The 27141-nt window shown below is 40.5% G+C and overlaps 1 protein-coding gene across 5 annotated transcripts in view; it reads left to right on the plus strand.

Moving 5' to 3' along the window:
- ARHGAP24 (Rho GTPase activating protein 24) overlaps nt 1–27141 on the plus strand; it is a 485703-nt gene that overhangs the window by 304280 nt on the left and 154282 nt on the right. Inside the window, exon 1 of one of the 5 annotated variants that reach the window (XM_036268076.1) lies at nt 20161–20238. The exons of 3 other annotated variants lie outside the window; for them this stretch is intronic. The gene's annotated coding sequence lies outside the window, so the exon portion shown is untranslated. Of the gene's footprint in view, nt 1–20160; nt 20284–27141 lie in introns of those variants that run through there. One more of the 5 variants, XM_036275148.1, reaches the window with a different exon arrangement.

Raw genomic sequence — 27141 nt, forward strand, 5'->3', positions numbered from 1 at the left:
CTTTCAAGTCATTTTCTTTTATTTTATCCTACTGAAAGCTAACTATTCCAACCCTTCCTTGGGTTTTCTCGTGAAGGCATTAGCTACATACAGTGTTTTGAAATTGCCAGTAAACAGACAGTATTTAAATGCACACATTCCCTCACCTCTGCAACTTTGAGTTCAGAGATCCCTAGAGCTTTGGAGGTGAGACCAGGTACCTGTCACAGCTTTGGTTGTTTTGTGTAAGTGTGTTAATTAATGTCTCCTCATCATTTTTTTTCTTTAATCTCTGGTTATTATAGGCTGCCATCTTGATTGCAGGAATCAAGATATGAGATACAAGTTTATTTGAGCTGTAAATTTACAGCAAGCATGAATGTAAGTTGATTAGAAAGCCTGTGGTGAAACTTACTGGGAAAGTCTCATAAAAATGTATTATCTTCTTTATCCAGTCATAGCCAGTGACACTTCGGTTGTTTCCAAGTCTTGCCCACAGGGAATAAAGCTGCAGTGAACTTAGAGGGGCATGTATCTTTGCGAATACATATTTTCGAATTTTGGGGGTAGATACATAGGAGAGGGATTGCTGGGTCACATGGTAACTGTGGTCATAATTTTTTGAGGAGCCTCCATACTATTTTCCATAGTGGCTGTACCAGTTCACATTGCCACCAGAAGTGAATGGGGCTCCTTTTTCTCCACAACCTCTGCAACATCTTTTATTACTTGTCTTGCTGATGATAGCCATTCTAACAGTGTGAGGTGGCATCTCATTGTAGTTTTGATTTGCATTTCCCTAACTGCTAGAGAAGTTGAACATCTTTTCATATATCTGTTGGCCATTTGTATGTCTTCTTGGGAAAAGTGTCTGTTCAGGTCCTCTGCCCACATTTTTTTGTTGTTGTTAATCCTCATCCAAGGATATTTTTCCACTGATTTTTTAGATAAAGTAGAAGGGTGCAAGGGAAGGGATAGAGAGAGGGAGATATGAGAGAGACACATCAATCGGACCCTGACTGGGGGTAGGGATAAAACTTGCAACCCAGGTATGTACCCTGTAGTGGGAATCGAACCCTCAACTCTTTGGTCTGAGTACCAATGCTCTTATCCTCTGGGCCAAACTGGCCAGGGCCCTCTGCCCACTTTTTAAATAGATTGTTTGTTTGGTGTTGAGTTGTATGAGTTCTTTTGAAATGCTACTCAGCCATAGGAAAAGACAAAATATTGCCATTTGCAAGAACGTGGGTGGATCTTGAGATTATCATACTAAGTGAATAAATCAGGCAGAAAAAGTTAAGAACCATTTGATTTCACTCATGTGTGGAATATAAAAATGAAAGTAACAACGGAACAAATAAGAAAACAAACAAAAATTCATAGACACATAGTATGGTGGTTACCAGAAGAAAGTGGGTGGGGGGGTAGTAAAAGGTAAAGGGGGCAGATATATGGTGATGGAAGATTTGACTTTGGGTGGTGGGCGCACAATGCAAATACATAGATGACGTATCATAGAATTGTATACTTGAAACCTATTTAACTCTATTAACCATTGTCAGCCCAATAAATTTAATTAAAAAGGAAATAGATCCATACATATATTATCTTGATACTCTTGCCTTGGAAATGGCTGGAAGGCCTTCATTACTGACTATTCCTTGCAAAGTAGATGACTTTGACTAAAGATCTTGCTATTGTTCTTCTCCTTCCTATTGCCACCCCTTTCCCTTGCCTCCTTTTAAAAGCACTAAAGGCACAAGTGATATTTAGGTCCCACAAGGGTTCAGCGTGGGTGGGTTGGAATAGTCCTCCAAACAGTTTGGATGATTACCCAGTGCTTTGACAAATTTGTTGACATCTGTTACAGATAATTTTTGCTGCACAAATCTGCCATTAATTAACAGTGAGGACTTTAATTAACTAAACATACCAAGGAGTGGAAGTCCAATAAAATGGTACCATCTGCAATAGAAAGATGTAGAATTCTCTCCTCAACTGTGTTGATTAGGGACTATATTAAAATCTGTCTTGATCCCAAGTGATTCTTCTGCTGTGTAGGGTAGGTAGTAAAGGCATTATGATTTGAAACAGGTTGCTCAAGTGTTCCAGAATTAAAATGTAAATTTCCTGTGCTTCACATTTTTTCTTTAGCTTTTGGTTAATGCCCATTAGCACTAATTACTTTTGCAAACTCCACAGAGTCCTGTTGATCAACTTTGAGCTTCAAGAAGAGATCAGCCAGAACCAGCAATGTCCAATCCGTGACAGTTGTTCCTAATGAACCTATTTGGAAATCTAATGTAGAGTCAGGATAATCTCCCTAGAAACATTCATGAGTGTTTATAATCACAGAATTGTGAATACGAGTTCAGGGAGACTCTCCAAAGGCCATTTATGCGAAATCTGTGGATCCTCGATTAAATATCTCTTTCACACACACTCTTATTTGTCTCTTGTGCATGCAGATGTGTATCCATTTCATTCCAACAGCCTCCTTCACCCAACAGCTTCGTGTGACCAGATTTTTAAGGTTCCTCAGCACACATGAACTTTGGATTTAGAAGCTAAACTTGTTCCAATTTGGTTCAGTCTGATGGTTCCCAACTGAATAGGTTTCACTCCTGATTGGAAGGAGTGATAAATTAGATGCGTTGTCATTCTTGGCTTCCATTTGTTGGCAAGGAAGAAACTTCCTCTCCCCTCAGGTTCTTCTGGCTGGTCTAATAATCGAATAGACATGAAACAGACTAACGAGGAAAATAACCAAATTTAATATATATGTAGGGGACCCCCACATACATAAGAGAGTCAGAGACCCCACGTGCATGAGAAGTTCAGAGATAGAAAGGGGAATTGAGGTATATAAGACATCCTGAGCTCGGCCTGATGTAATGCACTTGGGGGCTTCAAAGGGTCGTTGTAGGATGATAAGGACTGGCATTTAGTAAATAAAATGTGTCCTGCCCTATAAATGGGTCAAAATAATTTAACTCTGATAACCTCTTTTGGGTAAGGCCCCTAATTCAAGTTTTTCTAGATAATGAAAGGGAGGGCCACAAGTATCTCTTGAGCCTGTGGCTAAAGTGACCTTTCGCTCAAAACAATCTGCATACCACAGAGGCACATCTTGGGGTGACTCACTCTGGACCCTCACACACTGATCTGTTTAAGATGGAGGATGAGAGGAATTTGAAGTAGATTTTAAGAGAAGGTACAACTAGGAGACTGTCACCTGCTTCTTAGCAAGGAAGCAATGCTTTCTGTCAATAAGCTGAAGTTGGTTGCAGCTGAGTCTGCGTAGTGGGTCATTGTTGAAAACATTTTGCATTTGGCAATATTGTTCAACAATCATGAATTACATGGTCTAAAGTCACACATTCTACTTCTCAGTATATTTGGGGGAAAGCTTTAAGAAACAATTCCAATATGCCCCAGGCAGATGACAGACTCAGTTATGTAACAATCTTTCCTTGTGGAAGTGACTTTTTTTTTTTTTTTTAATTAGGGGTTGGATTAGGAATTTGAGAGAAGATTGCTATATGATCCCCTGAATTTTACACCACAAGCATAAAAAGGGGGGGTAAGAAATAAGAAATAAAAATAAAAAAACTTTAAAAAAAGAAAGAAAAACTTTTCACCACCTCATTAAATTATATTTTCATACATTCACTTGAAGACTCTCTAGTTCCAATTTTCCACCTGTAAAATCAGAATACAATATAATTCAAAAGTTCGGTAATTAATAGAAACCTTATGACTGTCTCAAAATACAGACCGTTTGCTACATTGGGCTCTTTCCCATCCCTAATCCTATTTAAATCCATCTGAATAAAGCCTTGCATATTTCAAGTGGTAGAGAAAAACATGATACACTTTTTCACTTAACAAGAGACCTATATGACACTGTTCTAGAACAAATATACATGCATTTACTTTTTTAACCAAATCAAAGGCACCCAGTGTCAGAGATATTTCCATTTTATGCTACTGTCTTCAAGCTAGAGAGCCCATTGCATTTTGTAACACTGTGTAACTGAGACAGGCTAGTAAGCCAAGACAACTGGAACAGGAAAACGGACACAGAGAGCTAAATGGCCAGGCAGTTTACAGCCATCTAGTAAATCAAAAAATCCTCTCTTCCCTACCCAAGGACACTTGAGAGTAAATGGTTTACACTTCTTCTCCCCAGCCAGAGGGTAAATAAATAGCTTCAGTCAACTCGGGGAGGCAGATAACAGAAACCCATTAGTGCCATTTGTGCCAGCCACACCCAAGGACAGCTGAAGTTAAGGGCATAAATCTCCTGTTGGCTCATCAGCATAAAGCTGATGAATATTCTATTGAAATCCTCCCCTAAGATCCCCCTCTAAACTCCGGCTTTAAAACTCTCAAGAAGATGGGCACCCATTCCTTTCCCTTCCCCCACTCCTTGCCCCCCTCCAGGCCCCACAGGCCCTTCTTTTGCTTCAGTAACTTGTTTCTCGAGCCCATGTAGCCCAGCACTTCTACCTCTAACTTTCTAAATAAACTTCCTCTTACAATTTGAGTTCTTGACTCTACAGCAGTGGTTCTCAACCTGTGGGTTGTGACCCCTTTGGGGGTCGAATGACCCTTGCACAGGGGTCGGCTAAGACATAACAGGAGCAAAATTACACAGTAATTTTGAAGTAGCAACGAAAATAATTTTCTGGTTGGGGGTCACCACACATGAGGGACTGTATTAAAGGGCCGCGGCATCAGGAGGGTGAGAACCACGGCTCTAAAGTCTTCCTTTGCAGAACTCAGGAACCAAGGGCCAGTTTCACCAGCAACACGGCTGGTGACATAACTTCGGTAACAGCGGAATTTTTACCCCACGGCTGATTCAGTGCCAAACAGTTCCATTGTTTTTTTAATGATCTTAGCTGAAACTCTGAAATCCCTGTCATCAGACTACTGAAGAAATACAAATTCAGTTCTGGACATGATTGTTCTCCTCATATCATCTTTCCTACCCTCAAACCCGGGGCTATGTTAACATTTCCTAGAGAGGACCCTTGGGTCTTGAACCCAGCGAGGCCGAAATGGTCAATGTCCACGTCATGTAGCCCCGCTGATAGATGGCGCTGCTGCTTCTGTTCCAGTTTGCTGGGGTCATCAGGCCTCTGTCCAACCTTGGAGCCCAGGGGTCTCAGGGCTGGCCCCGAGCTATGTCATGTCACCACTGTCCTCTGGTCTTAGTATCTCCCTGGGGCACTGACGCCTCACTATTCCAGGGGCTTTATCTCCCCCTGATGTCAACAACCCTGGTGTCTGTCCCTCCAAGCACTTCTCTGTATCTCTGTCCGCCCTGGGTGACACCCCGCCCCTCATGTTTTTCCTCTCTCTGCGCCTTTACAAACACAATGTTGATCTGTCTTTTCCAGGGAGCAGAAGAGTTTTTCCTTGCGAACTAACCCTTATACATATTTTTCATTGACTTGTTGACAGTTTTAAATAGTTGTTTGTTTTTCCTTGTAATGAAAGAAACCGGATGTTCAGCATTCTTGTATATTCCCCTCAATTCTGAAAACGTGCTTTTTTGTTTCAGTGTGATCCTTTTGAAAAATTAGGTAGCAGGCATGCACGCTAAAGCAGGATCTGCAGTTAGTTCCCAGGGGTGGTAAACGGGCATTTTCAGAGCTTGCCTTTCTAACCCAGCACCTAGCAGGCGGGGACGCCCTCTGAGAGCCTGGGTGCTCAGTTCGCATGCTTTCAACTGCGTCCACCACTCTGCCACATCAACCATTCCTGGTTTTCTGTGACTCCTCCAGTCCCTTCCCTCCTGTTCCCTCCCCGGTTCCTGCAGTTGCCTCGGAGAGAAGTATTGTGTTTAGATTTCTTCAGGAGACATGAATTGTGCTGTTGGTGGCCAGCTTTCCTGGCCCCTTTCAGAGAGGATGGCCTGAAAGCTAGATCTGTAGATATGTTAAGGCGATGCCTTCACTCCATCTTCCCTCTGCCTCTGTTCGCACTGTTTTATTCTTCAATGTTAAGAATAAATGTCAGAAAAAAGGAAGGTCGAGAGAAATCATCCAGAGAGAGTGAACGATGAGTCTAGAATGAAAGAAAATCGGCCCAGGTGAGGCAACGTTTCTCAGTCTTGCTTCGACTTTAAATGATACTTTTTATTCCTGTTCTGCAATCTCCATGGCCATATGATAGTATTACTGCTTTAATTATGAAGGAAAAAGATCTGAAAAGCAATAGCCATTAAGTGATGCAAAAAAAGTATCGCTTTCTTTGCTGATTTGGAAAATGCATCTGTGGACAGAGAGCAAACTCTTTGTTACATGTGAACTGCAGACTTTTCTTCCTGGAAGTCATGGAAGGGTCACTGATCCTTTACACAGCCCCTCCCATGTTTCATCAGATTTAAGGTGAGCAACTGTCATAAGCCTTGGGTAGAAAAGCACACTGACATCCTGTTACAATTCGGGGTAAACAAAGGGAGATGCCAGCCCCAGAGGTAACTGCTTGAGGACAGAAGGACCTTCTGTTAATACAGCAAACAGGATTAAAGACAATTCTTTAGTCATTATAAGCTTTTATTGACATGCATGTCGCCACCACTGTCAATATGATTAATGTTTGGGGGTGGTCAGTGGTTCTGTATTATGTACTGAAAGGAATTTAAATGGAAAAACAAGTCCCCCCTTCTATTTGAATTGAGGTGAGAATAAGATATTATATAAAATTAAGAAAAGAGACAATCATATCCAGCTAGTTATATAGAGATGTACATATCACGGTGCCAATGACAGAGCCAGCAAATGAATTATTCATGTAATTCATTAGACAAGTATTCCAGGGAAGACAGAGAACTACCTTAAATTTATTTACCATTCTTTAGCACCCATACACCCCTACCCCTAGCGATTGACTCCACTTTAGGACCCTCCAGTGCGGATTCTAACATCCTTTATTGTTGTATCAAGTTTCTGGCTCACAGGACATACTGGTGAGGCCACCTCAAAAGATAAAGGAAGGTTTTGGTGTAATGGCAAGGATGGAGCTTTAGACCAGCGGAGTGATACGTGGTAGAAGACGACCAGCATTGTGGGTGGGGGGACTGAAGGCAAAAAGAGGCTGCAAAGGTGGGGAGCAGGTGGGCCTAGCTAAGGCATTTCTCTTCCACTTACCTGTGTTTAATTCCCGCATTGGGATATCAACTGGGCTCCCCCAAAGATATATTTGAAAGTACAGGTCTTTGGAGTTAAATCCTGATGGATCACCTGCTACATATATCATTTTGGGCAACCCACTTAAAATTTTAAGACTCAAATTTTCTCATCTGTAACATGAGGATTATAATATGAGAGAAAATATGAATCTACCTTTCAGGGCGGTTGGAAGAATAAGAATGTATATAAAGTTCTTAGAACCTAACCAATGCTCAACAATGACTACGGACATTTCCTTTATTAAATGTTTAGCCTTGCCTTTCCCATAAGGGAATTACCATCTTTGTTAGACAATATCTTCTCGATCTTTCATTTTTAGTACAAAATAGCTCTGTGACTTTGAGAAGTACCCTTAATGTGTATATGGGTCAGTTTCTTCCCGTGGGAAATGACAGGGACACTATCTTAAGTAATGCCAGAGTTCCGGAAGGACATGGTCCTGCTAGCAGACTGTTTTGTTCTTGGTCATGATGGAAGCACAGCATGAGCATAGGCACCGCAATGCAGACAGAGCAGCGCGGACCCTGGGCAGACAACCTGCCTTACTACGCGAAGTTTGCTCTATGTAGCATGGCTGAGGGATCCTGGGGAAGTCACCTGGCTGTTTTGTGCCTCAGTTTCTTTGTTTTCTGGACCTTCTTTGCGCAATTTAATTTTCCAGTGATTTATAGGGGAACTATTTTGTCTTTAAATCTCTATTACTGCATCTATCCTGGTGTTGCTCTACTTAGCAAATGTAATAAATAATTCTCATAAAAGTATTAAATTGTTTTACCACAAGCTGGCTAAACACCTACATTTTGTTCTCTCAGCCCAACCACACAAAAATGTTTCTAGTGTGCCATTTGTCTTTTAGTTAGAGAACTATAAAATTTGTATAACAAATGTCCATGATGTATTGTCACAAAAATGAAATTTTATGAAAATTAGTCACACAGACGAGCAAGGACGGTAATGCTTTTGTTAATCAATACCTTCTCAGCATTTACTTGGTGGGTTTACTTTTCATGAGTGACCCTGAAGGCTCATGCTGTTTATAGCACCTGTATACATTTTTGTACACATGAAAAGTTTGGCTGGAACAATTACCTTCCCATTTTAAGGGTCTACTATACTGAACTAGAAAAAAAATATTGTTCAATCAGTATTTTTAACTTAATAATGAGATAAAATTTGAACTACATGGCCACTGGCATCTTTTCTCATGCTGAGATACTAAAATTTTTATGTGTTCCTTGAGACATTTATTGGCTATTAAAAATGTCAGCATTTGAAATGATCTCTAGTGATAGAGCTAGTGTAGGTCAAAAAGACTGTCTCAAGATGCTGAATGGTAAATGCTGTAAAATATTTTTAGTAATTTTAAAGTTATGTAAATTTTGGCAGCTGTTTCCTCATTATTCCTCCTTCTAGGAGTGAGTTCACCCTGGAACTTGAGATCCAGCAGCTGGTGAATATGGACAGAAACAGAATCCTAGTCAAGGGCGATGAAATGCTCGCCTAGGGGGCCTCGGCGTGCAAGGCGGTCCCCCTACTATCAGCCATCTCTGTTGTCTCTTATATCCGTGCTACTTGATCTTTATGACAAATTTTTCTAGGTTGGATCTGCTCTAAAATTTTTTTCTATTGCCGTCACTTAAATCTTTAGCATTTTATTCTACTGGTAATGTAGTAAAAAATAGAAAATTTTAATAATCAAGATGCAACCCGAATTAAGAACAACTATTCACAGATTGGAGATCTTCACATGTTTTATTGTCATGTGGATAAGTTCAGAATTGTCAGGAAGATCTAGAGAAAAGTCAATACATGTATTTTATGCAAAATTGATTTTAGTATCTTTTTCAAGTATGCTCAGCTCACTGAGCATATATATATACACACACACATACATACAGAGAGAGGGGGAGAGAGAGAAATAAAAGCTGGTGACATAATTAGTATTTTCTTTTATAATAAATGTTTTTGAACAATAAGACTGCGAGCACCAAGCAAGTGAGAATTTCTCACCTTTCCAAAAAATCTTTTTTATATCTTCTTCATGCCATGATTATTGGATAATAATAGCGAATTACAATAAACCTGGCTGTCTGTTTCTGTCAAATGTAGGTTCATGGGGGGTGCCAAGCATTAATAAGTATGAAAAAAGTATCTTCCATTTAAGATTATTTATTATAACATCCACTAATTTCTAAAAGAAACGAAAACACTAATTCAGACTTCCTTCAGAATCTAGAGAAATCTAACACAAAATATGAACGTTTAAAATGAATTTTCCCCCCCAAAAAAACAACAAAAAATCTTCCTGTGCTTTAAGGAAACTCCTCCCGGCCAGCCTTCAGAATGAAACCCAGATTCTCCAGTTGTCAATCAGGAGACCGTCTCAGGTGGGGCCACATGGCCACAGTCTCCTTTCCTCCGAGCTCGCGTGTTCCTTCCGTTCAGGAGACGTGTCGCGTTGGCTGCTGGTAGTCACCCAGGATGCCTTCACAGGCCTCGTGCTTTCATAATGTGCAGGGTCTCCCTGTTATCACCAACAGACCTGAGATCAGCCTGGGCTCTTCCAAAGGACCTATGGGAACGAGAGAAATAACAAGCCACGAAATTCCACCTGCTCCCCAGGATGGCCTGCGGCGGTGACACCATGGCCCCTTCTCTGTTTCATGTAGCTACTGCCATCTCGGGACCTGTCACTGAGGGGACTTTCTAGAATCCATGATCCTTACAGCTTGGCCCAAACTAAGCCTGCTGGCCAGAAAATAGTTCTTCCTTTACTCTTAGAGAGCCTTACTCTGGGTTTATTTTCTTTTTCACATAACTACCTCATCCCAGGATAATCAAAATTAAAAAAGAAGCCCTGGCCGGTTTGGCACAGCGGTTAGAGCGTCGACCTGCGGTCCAGAGAGACCCGGGTTCGGTTCCCGCTAAGGGCACGTACCCCGGTTGCAGTTTGTCCCCGGCCCTGGTGGGTTGTGCGGGTGGCAGCCACTCAATGTGTCCCTTTTATGTGAATGTTTCTCTCTCTTCCTCTCTCTCCCTCCCACTCTATCTGAACAAAAAATGAAAAAATGTCCTCGGATGAGGATAAAAAACAAAACAGTACAGTGAAGATAATCTTTTAATGTAAAGACTTTTACTGAGATATTTAATACAAAATCACAGCCCTGTACCCCAGATCCTGGGTCTGGGTTGGAATCTGTCCCGGTTGACTGCTGCTTTGTCTTAATAAAATTCTTAAGTAGCACGATCTGTATCAGATATCGCATAATGTTAGGTTCTGAAACCCAAGTCCTTGTCCCTCTTTGGACTAGATCTAAGACAGTGGTGCTTTATCGAACACTTACTGAATGATTCTGAGGTGATGACAGAGGGATACTGAGTTTCCTAAGCTTCATTTTTCTTATCTGTAAAATTAAAATAATTATCTTCACTTAGTCATTTCTCCATAATGTGGTATTTTTCACAGGCCAAGAGGAAACTGCTGATGTCACATGGCTCTTTTCATTCTCTATCCATTTTAGCCTAATTTGGGCCCATGCAAATCAGAAAGGAAACATTTACGTCAGCAGGGGGTGATCGGTTTCATCATCAAAAGGGCCTTAGTTGGGTGCCAGCAGCTCCCTTGAAATGCATCCCTCTGCTGCTCATGTTACTAAACAGTAACATTTAGAACTCTGGTGAGAACATGAAGACTTGCTTTAGGTAATATGTCTCTTCATGAGAGAGAAACAGGGCTCACTACAGCAGGTCCTCGTCCATCTCAGTGAATCTTTCTTCTGCTTGTTTTCTTCACTCGGCCAGTTAACACATGTATTGATTCCCTGTGGTGGGGAGAGATGTTTACTGCCCCTGCTCACTTGTTCATTACCAGCCTTCTTCACTCTCAAGATGTCACAGAGCCCTCTTCATGGGAGATTGTCTGCCGTGATATAGTTTCTTTTTTGTCGTTGTTTTAATGGGAAATGTCATGAGGCCTGTGGAGGGAAGTACTTAGAAGAAGAAATCTTTTGAGAGCCCCTATTTGGCCAGTTTGAAACTTGTGCAACCGCAAAACTGTATGGAAATGCTTCTGAATTCAGTTTTTCACGCATCATTCTTTTTTTTTGTTTTGTTTTGTGAATAAAATAGTGGTATGACATGATGGTAACATCTTTACATTGTGTTGTTATTTATACTTGACTAGCCCTGAAAGTCATGGAGTTCATTTCGAAATCAATGTAACACCAAATTTATAAAATTTAGTGTGGATTATCACAGAATGACAACTCCTTAGGTCTCAGTTTATGTGGCATTTCAACATCCAATCTGACTGGAGTTTCATTTGACAGGTAAGGAAAATGAGCCGGAGGCAGGGAGGGGGTTTGCCCAGGGTTGCTCGGCTGGTAAGTGGCAGAGTTCTCCTGACTTCCATTCCCGTCTCTTTCCACCAAAAAGGATACCTCTTTATTTGCCGCTGATTCTTGGTAGTACTTAGATTCTCCTTATTTCTCTGATTCCCCATGTCAAAATAGGTAATGGTAGAGAAAAGCAAAGCAAGTAAGAAAACCATATTAGTGCAAAATGACTCTGCTTCTGGTGTGCAGGACGGCCTGGTGCATATGCAGATTTGCTGTCTTTAGGGTCTGTTTTGCTGTAGATTTGTTTGAAAGAAAATCCTGCCCCGAGTTTGTGTATAATTCCTTAAAAAGTCGCTGAAATAGCTGAAGTTTCAGTTTAAGAAAGCAAGCTTACATATGAGTACAAATTTGTTTTTACTGTTATAAAGTACTCTATTTCCTCTAGTTTAAATAATGTGAAAAATTGAACAAGTATCAAAAATTGAGCAACTTTAAGATAATCATTAAAACTATAAAATGTAAGATATGAATACTTGTAAGCATGCCCCGAGGTAGGATAAGCGATTCGTGAATTATAACGTGGAAACAATGCCCTCTTCTATCATTAATTTTAATAAATATTTTTAATACTACAAAATGTACTTTTAAACCTGCAAGGAATCCACACATGGAATTTATCAAATAAAAATTACAGTGGGTTCTTTGAGTAACATGTATGTGTTGGTAAACAGGCTGCAATAGTCATTTAGAACTTGTCAGCATGTACACATGAAACTAATGTCCGCGTCACCTACACTTACTGAATGTGTCAGTGAGATACAACATGTATTGTTCACCCTGTTCTAGGGATAAAGAGAAACATGGTTCCAGAATGTGCACAAACACCTCGTACCAGCAGAACACAGAAAACTGGCCTATGTATTAAAATATCCAACACAACCTATAACAAATCATTATAAATGTGCTTACTCACTCATTCTCCATCCCATAAAGAGATGCTTTAAAACTAATGTATGCCAAGTTTTTTGGCATCTAAAAACAAAGCTCCTAATTAAAATAGACTTTTCGACCCAGTGATTTTTTTTTTCCCCTAGAAATTTGTTCTAAGAGGAGACTTTGAAAGAAGAAATATATAGAAAAACATATTCTTAGTAGTATAATAGTATAATTGTAATGGAAAAACTGGAAACAGAGTTAGAGCCCAACAATAGAAGAATGAATAAATAAGATATCAATTAATTCAAAACAATATTATGCAGGCATTTAAAACAACAAATATAATAATTATGTTATTTATATGTGATGCAGTTTACAAAGTTTTTTCCCCAACATCTCATTTTGATGATACAAGGGAAAATGCTTATAAAGCAACACACACACACACACAAATATATACATACACATACACACACACACACACACATAAATATATACATACACACACACACACACACACATAAATATATACATACACACACACACACATAAATATATACATACACACACACACACACACACACACACACATGAACTATGACTATAACCATATAAAACTCTGCATGTGGATAAAGACTGGAATACATATCTATGTATATGTATGTAGATAGATACACAGAAACACTGTACTGGCGAAAGGGATGTAGATATCATTTTCTTTAATATTAAGATATTTAATTTTAAACAGAAACTTTTTCTAATAGTAAGTTACTAAATTTTTAAGCAGGGACATAGAGTGATTATTCCCCTTGAAAAGATTAAACTAAACCATATTTTTTTTCCATGATAAAATGGAATCTATAAAACAGATCTTGTACTATTATTTCTATATGAACGAATAAATTAGTTTTTCTGTTGTTTTTTAATCAACCTAAATGAAACTCAATAAATGATATTAGCTCATTTCATAAAAATAAAATGTGTTTTTGAACATTATTCAGCTTTCAAAAATCCCTGAAATTCTCACAGTAGCCTAACTAAAGAGTAGGAATAATGCAAATAGAAATGTGTTTAGTTATAGTCCAAATCAAGATAGAACATAAGTAAAAGTACTATTTACTGTTTCCCTTACGAGAATTTATTAGAAATTGTTGTTCTGAAAATACCACACATATTTTTGAGCCTCCAGCTCAATAATATCTGAAGAGCATAGTGAGTTCTCAATTTCATTTGTGTTGGCTTTTTGTTTAAAGCATAAAACCATTCCCTTGAAATACAGCCCTGCTCAGCTTATGAATCTTTTTTCTCCATATAAGCACATTAGAAAAATTCATTTCAATTTAAGACAGAAAACGTGACTATGACTTAATTGCTGAAAAGTAAAATGCTCAATTTATGGATTAGTTCATTTCTCTACTTCCTCAAATACTATTTCAGCAAACAAACACATAAACAGAACATTAGCAGATGGATGAATTTTAGGTTGAGTCCAGATAATCTTAACTGGCCTCAAGAATTTTGTGCTAAACACTTTTGTTCCCAAGAAATGTATGCACTGAGGACTAGAGTCTGCCATTTCATTAACAGGATGATGCTTGGTTATTTTCTTGTAATCCTGAGCTCTCTACCAGCTGGCTCCCACTTAGATCAGAAAGATGAACGGAACACAGTCAGAAGTGCAGGAAGACTATGACATCAGCAATGCAATCTCTCTGCCAAGCACCCTGCTTACCCGCAAAGAAATTAGTATTGCCATTACAGAAAAGATCTCGCTGAAATACGTGCTAAGACAAGATCGTTTATTAGAAGACAATAGCTCTTCTTGGTCATGTATATACTGTTAGTTTACCTTTCCCCTATCAGAAATAAGTAGTGACCCCAAAACTATGATTATGTATTCATGAATGTATATCATGCTATTTATATTTGCACCACATCCATTCTCATATATATATTTGAGTTTACATATACACACAGACACACATCTGTTATTTTGCTTATCTCCCTTTTTCTCTAATTTAAAAATCAATAAAACCAACTACTCTATATTTTCCTTATGTTATAATACTACAGCATCTCAAATTTTTTATGTGTACTCCTGAATATTTTTATTGCAGATGGTGAGTGTAATGGTAATAACAGGTCTAAAGACTGAATTTTTCCAGTTGCAGAGATTATAAGCATGGTGAATTAACTTTGTTGAGAAATATATTTTCAAAATTTATTCCCAGACATCTTGAAGTAGTTACTGGTTTTCTTCTTTCCTTTCTTTCTTTCTTTTTCTTTTTACATGGTAGTAATAGACATTGGAAAACATTTGGAGAATATAAAAATGATCAAGAAGAAAATAAAATTGCTATAATCTCACTACTTAGAGATAAAAATTATTAACATTGTAATGCACATTTTTCAGATTTTTCTATACTATTAAATATTTATTACAAAATCTGGATAGCATTGCTCACACTATTTTATAATATGCTTTCCTCAGTAAATGTACCATAAAGTGTCTTAAAGATCCTAACACGGAGCTCTAAATTTCCATCATTGTTTTGTCATGGCATATCGATAGACCCTAAGATACCGTAGGGGCATTGATACTGATGCTTTTGAAGATTTTACCCTCAAGGACTCACTCGATGGGAAAGCGGAGCACCCGTGTTCCGCTGCGTCCCAGGTCTCCCGAAGGAATTCTCCCTGAAGGGTTCTGGGTGAACAGCAGTCGAGGTTGTAGGCTCCAAGTCAGCTGCCAGGTGGCCGAGAGGGCTTTCTGCAGATTACCTGACTGTAATGTCCTGTCCGCCGTGAGGGGTGACAATTATACTAGAAGACTGTATTTTTACAAAAAGTTGTAAACATCAGTGATCCTGGCTGTACATTTTTAAATGACTATAAATGCCCCAAAGTCCCTTTCCCTGCACTTACAAGGGAGAATCTTCACGTGCCCCCCTCCACCCCCCTATTATACTCCCAAGTATTTTTGTGTCTGAACCTTAGGAAGGCTTTCAGTAACACCAGGACAGCGGTTCTTCACATCTTGGAGGAGAAAGGGCATTAAGAGATCTTTTTGCATACAAAAAATCAATTGCCGTCCAGTAAAAAGCAAAGCTATGTTTTAAAATACAGTGAATTATGACTGCTCAGGAAGAGTTCGATTTCATGTTTTTAACTATATATAGCTTGAGACTTCACATGCGTGTCTTTCGGCTTCCACACAAAGTGGTTGAAATGCTAAAAGCTTACTCATTTCAGATTACACTAAGTTTTTCCCTAAATACCTTCAATGTTTTAACAGTATTGCTTTTCATGGCTTATAGATATTATCACGGAGAGTTGCTTCTAAGGCCTAAGAAAAGGAATCAAACTAAAGGGAGCGGCAGGCAAATATGTGTTAGAAAAACACGTTTTCTCATTAGGTTACAAACTAGAAACAACTCTGTCCTACTCATCCACGAACCCAGTTCCACCCGAAGTGGAAAGATTCAAAGGACTTCAGGCCAGACCTCCTAGAACGTCTGTGTGAAGGTAAACACTGCCACAGGACCCATCAAGAAGATATCATTGGGCAAGAGAGCAAGAACCAAACAGAAAACCGAGACAGGCTTTGCCTTCTCCGCCGGTTCACTAATGGTAACCCCTGCTTCCGCGTGCTTTCTTCTTCGTACATTGAAACTTCAGTGCAAGTTTTTTTGTTTTTTTTTCTTGTTTTTTTTTTCAATACATGTTTCTGAAATGAGGATCTTAAAATCCACCGGAAGAATCGATGAGTCTAAGACAAAGAAAGGGAGGGGGCAATGTGCTCTTACTTTCTGCTGTGGAATCACACTCAGGCAAATACTGGCTACGGTGTTTGAAAAACAAATTACCATAATGGGACGGAATAATAATTTGAAGAAAGTGCCCAAAACTATGTTTTCATTTTTATCATTTCTGACTTGAGAGATGATTGAAAACTTAGTGCAATAGTATTTGATTTCAACAACAACAACAAAATGTCTGTGGTTGTTTTTTTTCATCCTTTCTTCATTCAGGAATAAAATGGATTTCGGGATGACAGGAAGCAGCTTTTTCAGTCTGCTATATGTTATGTATGTCATTTCAGGCTTCACAATAGATTAACTCTCTTATTTTACTTACTCTTTAGTTAAATATGATGCCACTGAAACAGGTGTGTGTAGTGAGGGTCAAAGTGCACATTCTAAGCAAAAGGAGCAATGAACTGAGCATCACAGCTGAAGGCCCTTCATCTTGTTTTGTGAAGGTTGATTGGTTATTTAGGGTACGATTAGAGTCTTGGTTTTTCATTCACAATTGAACTTGAAAAAAATTGAGATTCAAGTATTTATATTTATTCTTTTTATCCACTATTTATTTTGACTTCTTACTAACTTGGTCGATGGTCCAGATTTATATCTCTTTTCGATAAAAATCTCTGAAACAAACCGATTCTCTCTGCAAGGCTTCTAAATTTATAGATTTCTTTCTAAGGCTAGATTGGGGGTGGGAGGGAATGAGAAGCCAGGTTTTATGAAGGAATTTTGGGTGGTGCACTTTGCAGATGGGAACGTTAAAAGCAGAGGCAGGGTGTGATCAGAGAGTAGTATTTTCTGAAAAGATTGAAAGAGCACGGAAAAGGGAGCTTGTGTGCAGAAACAGGATTCGGTGTGAATCGGACGGCTGGCTTGCAGATGCAGCTCCAGGGTTTCTCTTCCCGCTGGGAATGGCAGTCAAAGGGGCGAGCGGAAACAGGTCCCAGGCAGGGCTGCGGTTCAGACCCTGCTAGCTTTCCAAAAACTGGTAGGAGGAACCTGGCATTTTATTAACATCCTGAGTTCCAGGGGACTGAAAATGATGGCTCCTCTACTGTGCTCCAAACTACAGTTGAGAAAAGTCTTCTCTGATACATTTAAGAGTGAGCGATTCCGCCCTGGCCGGTTTGGCTCAGCGGTTAGAGCATCGGCCTGCGGTCCAGAGAGACCCGGGTTCGGTTCCCGCTAAGGGCACGTTCCTCGGTTGCAGTTTGTCCCCGGCCCTGGTTGGTCGTGTGGGTGGCAGCCACTCGATGTGTCCCTTTCACGTAGATGTTTCTCTCTCTCCCTCTCTTCCTCTCTCTCCCTCCCACTCTATCTGAACAAAAAATAGAAAAATGTCCTCGGGTGAGGATAAAAAAAAAAAAAAAAGAGTGAGCGATTCCTAACTTTCTCAGAAAGAAAATGAAATAGAGTTTAGTTTTCAAATAATGGGGGTAGGAAAGGCAAGAATGCAAGTGCCAGGAAATCTTGTGGGTATTTACTTGCTTCCTTGTGGGCATTCTTAAGGGTCTTTGGGCATGGGGTGTATGTTGAAAACCAGAGAGGTATTCTGCTATAGAGAAAGACCTCTGAATTCACTCCTTCAACTTGAAGACAGGCGGGACAACATTTTAAAGAGTAATTGGCAACTATTTATAGCATTGTTTTATTTTATGTATTTTGCAACAATTTTGTTTAAAAAAAAAATAAGAATTTTTTTTTCCCTAAAAATGTCTGCACTCTGTAACAGTTAACATGCAGTAAATACCCTCAAGAAGATGTCTTGGTGCTTGCATTCTTGCCTTTCCTACGCCCACTATTTAAAAACTAAGCTTCATTTCATTTTCTGAGAAAGTTATAAATTAACAAACTTACTCTGAAGACGTGACTCTTGGACATACTAACCTTGGTTGTAATTCGAGCTCTCCCTCCGTGATAACAGCGTGCAGGCTGACTTTTCTCGTCTATGAAATGGAAATAATTACAGCAACCTGGTAGGGTTACTGGGAGGGTTAACTGAGATCATATCCATGAAGCTCCCAGCCCTGTGTGTCTTATGCTCACATTGCTAGTCTCTTTCCTGGTCCCCACGGTCTCCCTTCTCTGGGTCCTCACTCCCCACCTGAAACAACCTTATCTCTCAATAATGCAACTATAGGAACATTAGCATGGATGCCCACAGGCATTTGTTACGGAATCAACTCAGCAGTGAACTTGGCATTCCATCCCCAACCTTTCCCCTTCATTAATCCCCTGGGGAAGCCCCTCAGCCGCAGCAGTACCAGGACACCAGGAACTGTGAAACCAGCCAAACAGGTGACCGTTTTCCATCAGGGTTTCAGCTGGCCTGGTGCTGCCCAAAGACCGTGCAGCTATGTCGCTCACAATAACGGACTCTGGCCATGTGCATGCTGCCATCAGGATCCCACAAGGAGGACAGCAGTTCAGTAAGATCTTGAACTCTATTTATAGCCCACTTGAAACAAACACTTTGTTGTGAAGCCCAAGGAGTCCTCTTGCAAACACTGAGTGTAACTCACTGGTCCCAGCACTCACGAGGACAATCGATGGGAGGAAAGCACAGTAAGTACATTTATTTTTCCGGCCCTTTACCGTGTACAAAGTCCTGTCTCCTACATGTCATCCCATCTCACCCTCATATCCTCCCAGGAGGAAGACAAAGCAGATACTAGAGACAAATCCCCATTTTACAGATTACAACAATGATGCCTGGCGGGGAGTGTGTGATAAATTGTTCAAGTCCCACGGCTGGCGAACCGTGGTAGTCGGAGGAGGGGAGAGGAAAGTGGGTGAAGAGTTTGAAATAATTTCCTGTTGAGACTGTGGATCTAAACATCAGAAAATAATGGTATATCTATAAGAAACAATGTACAACTAAGGGAAATAATAGTTCATAATGTACTTGCAAGGTTAAAAATTGTTACTTCTCCACTTCTGATAGGAAAACCAAAATATGGAAAACAAGAGCCTAGAGAGACTGTCCAGGAAAACATTTATAAATATGTTTGCATCTGTCTATAATATATACATGCAGAATGATTATATTTTAGGCAAGAAATACCTTCTTGAAAACTCTCCAAATTCAATGTGCAGAAGTCAAGACTAATCTTGAAAAAGATGCTAGGAATTTTTATGGGAAATTTTAATTGATTCTGCTAGTCATATCTGAAATAAATCCATCTTTACTCTCTTTTTAATATGGGAGGGGTGTTTGCATAATTCTAGCATGTACACAAAAAGCAAAACTTCACTAATATGAATTTGTTTGTGGACCAAAAAATGATTTTGCTCTTAAAAGAATTATTTTATTTTGATGTTGGCAAGTACTCAATTTTCTAAGAACTTCTTTATGCCTTGTTACCTGGAAAGGGTTTCCAAAACCTTTTTGGCTTAAGAAGATGTCTGGGCAATTAGAATAGCTACGGGAAAGTCTGTGTGGGCGTGTGTGTGTGTGTGTGTGTGTGTGTGTGTGTGTGTGAGAGAGAGAGAGAGAGAGAGAGAGATAGAGAGATTATTACTTAAAGAGTGCCCCTGGGTTAGCAGATTGGCTCAGTGCCATTCGGAGATTCTCAAATTTACAGCTTCTCTGGTTATTGTCACAGCTCTGATTTATGGAGTTCAGAATGTCTTGAAAGGCAAGATGTTTGGAGTTTAGTTCTTTCCTTGATGACCCCTCCTCTTCCTCTTCCTCTTCCTCTTCCTCGTACATCCCTTTTGCTTGCATTCACCTTGTGGTGACCTTGCAGGACTCAGCATTTTTACCTGAGCTCAGTGGCTGGGGAGAGGGCAGTGGTTTCCATTCCTGGGTGATGGAGTCATGGGAGAAACTGCTGCGAACCAGCAGAGGGTAGGACCCGAGCCTGCTCGGCTTGAGTGTGCTCTAAGCGGCTCAGGACAGAGCAGCTGTCTCCCAGCTTGCAAGTGCAGCCTGCATTTGTCACTGACCACTGGAGTGTGTGTTTGTGCAAGGTGAGAGCTGCGTGCTTTTTCCTTAATTTGGAGACAAACTGCCAGGTATTGCTGTTGATTGTGTTTGATGGTTTGGGGATATTTATATTACCACAAATTCAGATCCTAGACTGCGTGTGCTTTTATTTATGCCCTTGTTTTCTGACACAATCCATTCAGCCCGCCACAGTGGCAAATTGTGGCCGCAGATTGGACATAGTGCTCTTCTTAAGCTGAAATGTGATCCGTTTGGTGCCGTTTTCTTGGATTCTTTCATTCATTGCTGCTGCCAGATGATATAGGTGTTCACATACAGAATCTCAGCACTGATCTGAAAGCATATGGAAACTGCTTTAGATGTCAATCTGAATTGCTGGATGTTTGAAGTACTTGCTGTGGTATATTACTTGCTTCACCCACATGTTAATGGTTGAAACCTTGAAGTGCCTTAGGTTCTATGTTTTTGCCTATCAAAATGAAAATTCCTGCTTGATGATTTGTGTGTGTGTGTGTGTTAAAAAAAAACAACAAGAAAAACTGTTTGAGAATCAAACAAAAACCAAGCAATACTTTGCTATGTTTTGATGTACTAATAATTACTCTGTTGTCTGCATATTTGAATTTGGAATGTCACAGTTTGTATACACAAGAATAGTCCAACTGTCGTGTGCACTGGGTATACGGGGACGTGAGTGTGTACTCATGATCTGTACGGTAGGAATCCAGAATGTGCTCTAGGTTACCTGACAGGCCTTTGTCCTGCCACAGTTCTTTATGTTCGCTGCTTACCTGAACCTGCACAAATGTAGAAGAGATACATTGTACTGTTGTATCTAAATGAATATACAGGAGACTTGTATGCATGAAACACATGCCTAGAAAAAGGAAACGTGAGTCTTTGTACTGTTTAATAGGATAAGAAAGAGTTAAAAAAGCTACCACATTTTAGATGGAGGGAAAAGATGACATGTTAAAATGAAGAATGATTATGATGGAATACCAAAAACTCCTTCAACTGTTCGAATTTTAGGTCTAGTGAAAGAACAATAGCATATTTAAGAAAATTCAGAGTCAGCAGAAATGAAGCCAAGAGCAAAAATTCTTAATAAAACACATTGTCAGCCTGCAGAAAGTACTTGTGTGTGTTAATTAAGTTGAATTCTTTTTCTGAGACTGATAAAATTAGAAATTTTAAAAATGTCAATTTTAAAGCTTTACTTAAATGGTCTCCATTTGGGTAGAATCTGGAAACTAATAAGGTAAAATAAGATAGTCAAATGCAGTGAACATTGAAATTGTTCAAAACACCAATTAACAAACAATATCAAAGGCATTTGTCTTACTTTTGAATTATGTCAGTTCAGAAAGAAGGGTCTACTATTCTAAACTAGAATGTCACCCATGACTGTATACACAGAGACTGCTAAGTTCCTTGGACACCCTCCTCATGGTCCCTTGCTCGCAGACTGTTCGAGCACTGGATCGGTGAGCGGCAAATACCCAACACCCACCCTGCAGTGCTTTCGTTGCGAGTTAACAAGAGCAATCGTTTTATTTGACAGATATGGAACTCGAGGTGTACAAAGAATAGATGTTTGGCCTGTTCCTATTGGAACCTGTACTACGTTGGTTTTCTGCTGCCCCAATCTAACATTTGGCTGCTTCTTTATAAGGGTGTGACATGACTTTATCACTATGACTGCAAAGATGTAATGGAGGGCCTCTTAGCACCGTTTTCCAAACACAAGAGGATCTGCATCTCTGCGATGCTTTCAGTCCAATTTAGTGGTCTCAGCACCCATGATTACCTGCCATGCAGAAACAAGAGAAACTCGGTCATCTGTTTGCTGACCCATATCAGTGTAAACAGCCCAGAAAAACCTTGAATTGTGTCTGTGTTCATTCTTTAGATAACTAGCTTACTGCAGATGCAAAGAGGTTTACAGAGGCTTAGAGATCATTGGTACTGACCTCAAAGCACATGCCAGTCTGTTCAAACACATTTACTTCTATGCAGTGAAACGCTCCTGGTTAAAGAAAAAGATTAGCCTTTATTTATATATTTGATAAGTCTCTCTAACTTTTTTAAAAGCTTAAACTTCTTAACACATTGTGTTCTCACTCCCTCTCTTTCTTCTTGCAGCTTTATACTTAAATCTAGACTCTCAACTTATTAAGTCCCTCATGTACCAAGCTTGCTTTCTTGAGACCTACACTCAATCTCTTCACCCTGGCCAAGAAAGCAGTTAGGATTTGTCTTCTGGGATTGGGGAAAGACCCACCTCCCCTGAGATCAAGAGATCACTGTGCCCTCTTGTGAGCAGAAAGTTGGGGTGGTCAGTGGGAAAGAATGGGATCAGTGGCTCCCATGCAGGGGTGACCTCGTCTATCGTCTAGCATTTCTGCTATTTGTTCTTTCTTACTATCTAGTTGCCAACTAGGCTTGAAAACCGTTACCAACAATTGTGTGCACATACCGACACAGATACACGTTCACAAAGATACTTGATAAATTGAGATGAAATATGACTGCAGTATATGGGGTTGGCCTAAAGCAGTCTCCGCAGTTTTTATGTTTCTTTACCCTAGCAGTAAGGTAATTAAATTCTTTTTTGCTTTCTAACTCCTCCCAAAGTAGAATAGATTCAGACGAAGTAATGAGCCCTCACACGACTTTTAACTGTTCCTTCCAGATTCCTTAAAGTCGGCCTGGGTTGTCTGGGACAAGAAACATGAAAGGCAGGGTGTGTGATATGCCTGTTTCTCTGTCAAATGTCCCTCCGAGGCCAGCCACTGGGCTCTTTAGTGGACCACTGGGTACGAGACCCTGGCAGCTGGAGCAGGAGCAGATGGCAGCAGGCGATTTTCCATCGGAAACAGAGACTAAAAACATTTCTACAAGTTTGCTCAAGCGATCTGCCTCATTTGCCCACAGTCCCGCGTGTCTTCTAACAAAATGGAATAGGTAGAATCTGGTCACTAAGTGATGGGCCCAGATTGTGACTTCCTGTGGTCCTTGGCCACCACAGGAAGTGCTCACCAAAGTAATTTATCTCAAATACCTATTTTTACAACCAATACAGTTCCTGTGCTTACATTATTTCCAGTATGGCAGACTTCAGAACTGAGTCCAACGTCTACCCAGGTTTCCCTGAGTAGCCACCCCCACCACACAACAAGAAATAATTTTTTAAAATACTAATGTTGAATTAAACTTTTTACATTTTAATAGCCATATGATTCTCATAAATATGTAGTTCAAATAATCACTTTAAGACAATGTAATTACAATTTCCAAATATTTCTAATGGCCAAGAAACCATCAATAGGAAATAATTGCAAAGTTTTCTATTGTAGCATATTGGATCTTAAGGGAATGTTCAAGAATTCTACTCCAATGTGTCAAAATCAATAAAAGGGGACCTTTTCTGGTACATGCTCCTAGCAGGAACCGAACCCGGGACTCTCTGGTCTGCAGGCTGATGCTCCAACTGCTGAGCCAAACCGTCCAGGGCATAAAAAGGGACTTTTACATGCTCTCTTCTGATAGAATATTTTAGCAATCAGCATACTTCGACTATTTTGATGATAAACTATAAAACTTACTGGAGGCTGTCCCTTCTCTAACTTTATTCTCTTGTACAATGCGTTTCATTTGATTGAGGACTCTTTTTTTTTTTAATGCCCACCCGAGGATACTTTCCATTGATCTTCAGATAGAGTGGGGGGAAGAGAGAGAGAGAGAGAGAGAGAGAGAGAGAGACATCAATGTGAGAGAGACACGTCGACTGGTTGCCTCCCACACAACCCTGCCCAGGCCGGGGACCCAACCACAATGAAGAATCGAACCTGCCTCGCATTGGTCCATGGGCCGATGCTCCAGCCACTGAGCCAAACCTGCCAGGGTGACTGAGGACTCTTATAAGAACAAATTGACGTGTAAATAGGGATTATTTTGTACCTAAGAAAAGTAGCTCCTTTTCTTTATAAGTTTATGTAAGAACTATGTTCTTAAACATAGCTTTTATTATTATTCAGGTATAGTGAGACCAACAAATCAGGAGATGATTCCCACCGAAAAAGCAGTTGGTTTCTCCCAGGAGAGGCGGGGCCATGCATGCCACCAAGGCCCACATGGGAGCGCACCACGGTCGGTCAGAGGGAGGGGCAGGTGTGGGTGAGAGCTCTTACTGCAGTTTCCTCGGGAAGAACAGACGAGGCAGGGTAAGCAGGTTTAGGGCTGGCCGGTTTGAATGATGTCAGCAGGCTCTGGGACTGTAAGGGCTGTCTCTGGTTCTCAGGTACCTGGCCTTGAGGTGTGTAGAGTAGGTGGCAAGTGGCCCGGAGTGTGAGAGCCAGATGAAGGATAGTTACAATGTGGCTTACTGTTTATTTGCATGGGAAGGCGTGCACCTAGGTGGGTCTTGGCCATCCTTAGGAATTGGCTAGTGCCGGGAGGGCCAGCCTCTCCTGGGTCAGAAAGACCCAAGGCGTCAAAGCGTGAGAAATGCAGAAAATAAAGAGGCATGACTAAGACAAATCAACACACCCAGGCAAAAGAATAGACTACTTAGCATCGTTTGGCCAAGGGTGGTGTTCGCCTGGTTAGTCCGCTATGGACAACAATCTCTGGTCACCAAATGTGGCCCAATGATTCGGGTACTCCTCCTACTAAATTCCAGAAAGGTTTTTGTTTCTTTTGTTTTTTAAACTCAGTACTTTGAAACAACAAAGGGGCTGAAAATTATTGAACTCTCTGCTCAATAATGCTTGTCCCACACAGCTGTGCCATTTGGGTTACAGACTGACAATGCATGTTCCACGTCAGGGTTCGTGTAAAGCCCTCATTTTGACTAGAATTTTTAAAAGAACTTTCTCTTTGGACACTCACCATTCACCTTTGGTTGGAATTATCTGGCATTAGTTAATAAATAATTTTTAAATGAACAAACAAATAAATGATTAAATCAACCAAACTCATTGGCAGAATGTTCTTCACATTCCTTAAGAGCCTCTTGTACTGTTTCCAGTCTGAGTTCATAGTAAAGAAATTCAGAAGAATAAAATATGTTGATTATTTTGCTCAATCAGTAATGTAGAGAGGGATCGAAGAAATTTTGATAGTTGAATAATTAATTTATAAAGTTAGAATATATGAACATATGTTGAAAATAATCCATAATCAAGGAAGAAGAAACTTCAGAAATACGATTTTTCCCTTTCTCCTTTTCATTGTTAAGCGCTCAGGAAAGAAGAAAACATATATGGGCGTTTCATTGGAAATGGAATTTTTAGCTCCTCCTATATAGTTCCTTCACTTTAGTTACTCACACTTCCCGTAGGGATTTAGTGTGTAATAAGTATGGAACTTTGAAACAATGGGGAAAGGATGTTTGTGTCGGCAATAGGTATTGATACAACTCAATACTCATTTGAGAGGGAATAAAAACTTTGTCCTTTGTACCGAGGTAAATTCCAAAGGAGTTGAAGATCCAGAGGTACAATGAAGCTATGTGTGTGCTCGCCTGTGTGGAGTAGATGCTGTGGCCAGCCTGGCACTAGGCAGCCAGGAGCAGGGATGGCAATGACTTCCTGCTGCCTGGGCAGGGCCGGGGCTCCAGGCCATCATGGCTCTTACCATGGCAGAGGGAGGCGTCCGGAGTGGTCCTTTCTTGAGGTGGAAGGACTGGGAAGTACCGGTTGGGAGTTACAGAACAGCCACAGGGACGTCAAGTACAGCGTAGGGAATACAGTCTAGGATAATGTAACAGGTGCGGTGCCAGGTGGGTACTGGGAGTATCAGGGGGAACACTTCGTAAAGTATACCACTGTCTGACCCCTACCCTGGACACCTGAAACTCACACAAAATAACATTGACAGTAAAATACAATACAAAATAATGTTGACAGTAAACTGCAATTGAAAAATGAAAATTAAAACTGACCTAAAAACAAAAACAAAAAACAGTGTCATCTGCTCCATCATCCTCTATGTGTTTCAGACGCCCAAGCTCCTGAGATAAAGGCAAGCGGGGAAAGTATAAACGTCACTCACTAATTCTTTTTTAATTCAAAGCAAATGCTTTGTGTTTCATTCTGGGGCCAGACAAATTGTAGGTTGATTTCTTGCTCTTCACTCTGTGGATTCCTGAATCTGACACCTGACGGAGGCCCGAGTGGCATCCCTCTCTGGCCGCTGCGGGTTTCTGATCTGTGGTCTGCGTTGGCGTGAAAGGGGACGGGACGCTGTCAGCTGTGCACCGGCCCTTCTGAACTGTTATCAGACGAGACTGAACCCTGAACCCATTCCAGGAGCTCTCAAGGGGAGAGTGCTTGGTGGGGAACAGGAAGGTTTCAGCTGGAAAGCTTTTTCTTTAGGGTCCGTGGATTCTTTCTGCTTTTTCACGTCCTGTTCCTCTAGTTAAATTCTTTATCCTGGAATGCCTCCCCTCCCCTGACCTCTCATTCCACCGCACACCATCTTCTGACCTGGATAAAAGAAACACTTACGTCACTCACGCTGGGGTTCTCAGACTGGCAGGCTGCTGGGAGCAACGTGGTGTCCCTAGCAACTGATCAAGGCAAATCCACAGCACCTCGAAGCCTGCGGGCACAGAAAATCACGCAGGACTACCCAGTTATATTTGGAACTTCTGCTTTGTGGAGTTGTATTAGCTAAGAAATCCAGAAAAGTTTTTTGAGCATTTTTAGGAGGTTTATTTTTAATAGAAACTTGGAAGGTATAACCAAATTTCTAAAGCCGTCGTGATGAATTTAGTCAGGGTGCTGGGAATGAACACCAAATGTGTCTAGGCTAAAATCTAAAAGCAGGGCGTTTAAAGTGCACTGGGAGTCACAGGAAGGGTTTTACTTATCAGGACTTTTATATTCATCAAGAACACAGGCACGAGGTGGGGTCAGCCA

This window comes from Molossus molossus, unplaced genomic scaffold (genome assembly GCF_014108415.1).
Source record: "Molossus molossus isolate mMolMol1 unplaced genomic scaffold, mMolMol1.p scaffold_m16_p_1, whole genome shotgun sequence".
NCBI lineage: Eukaryota > Metazoa > Chordata > Mammalia > Chiroptera > Molossidae > Molossus > Molossus molossus.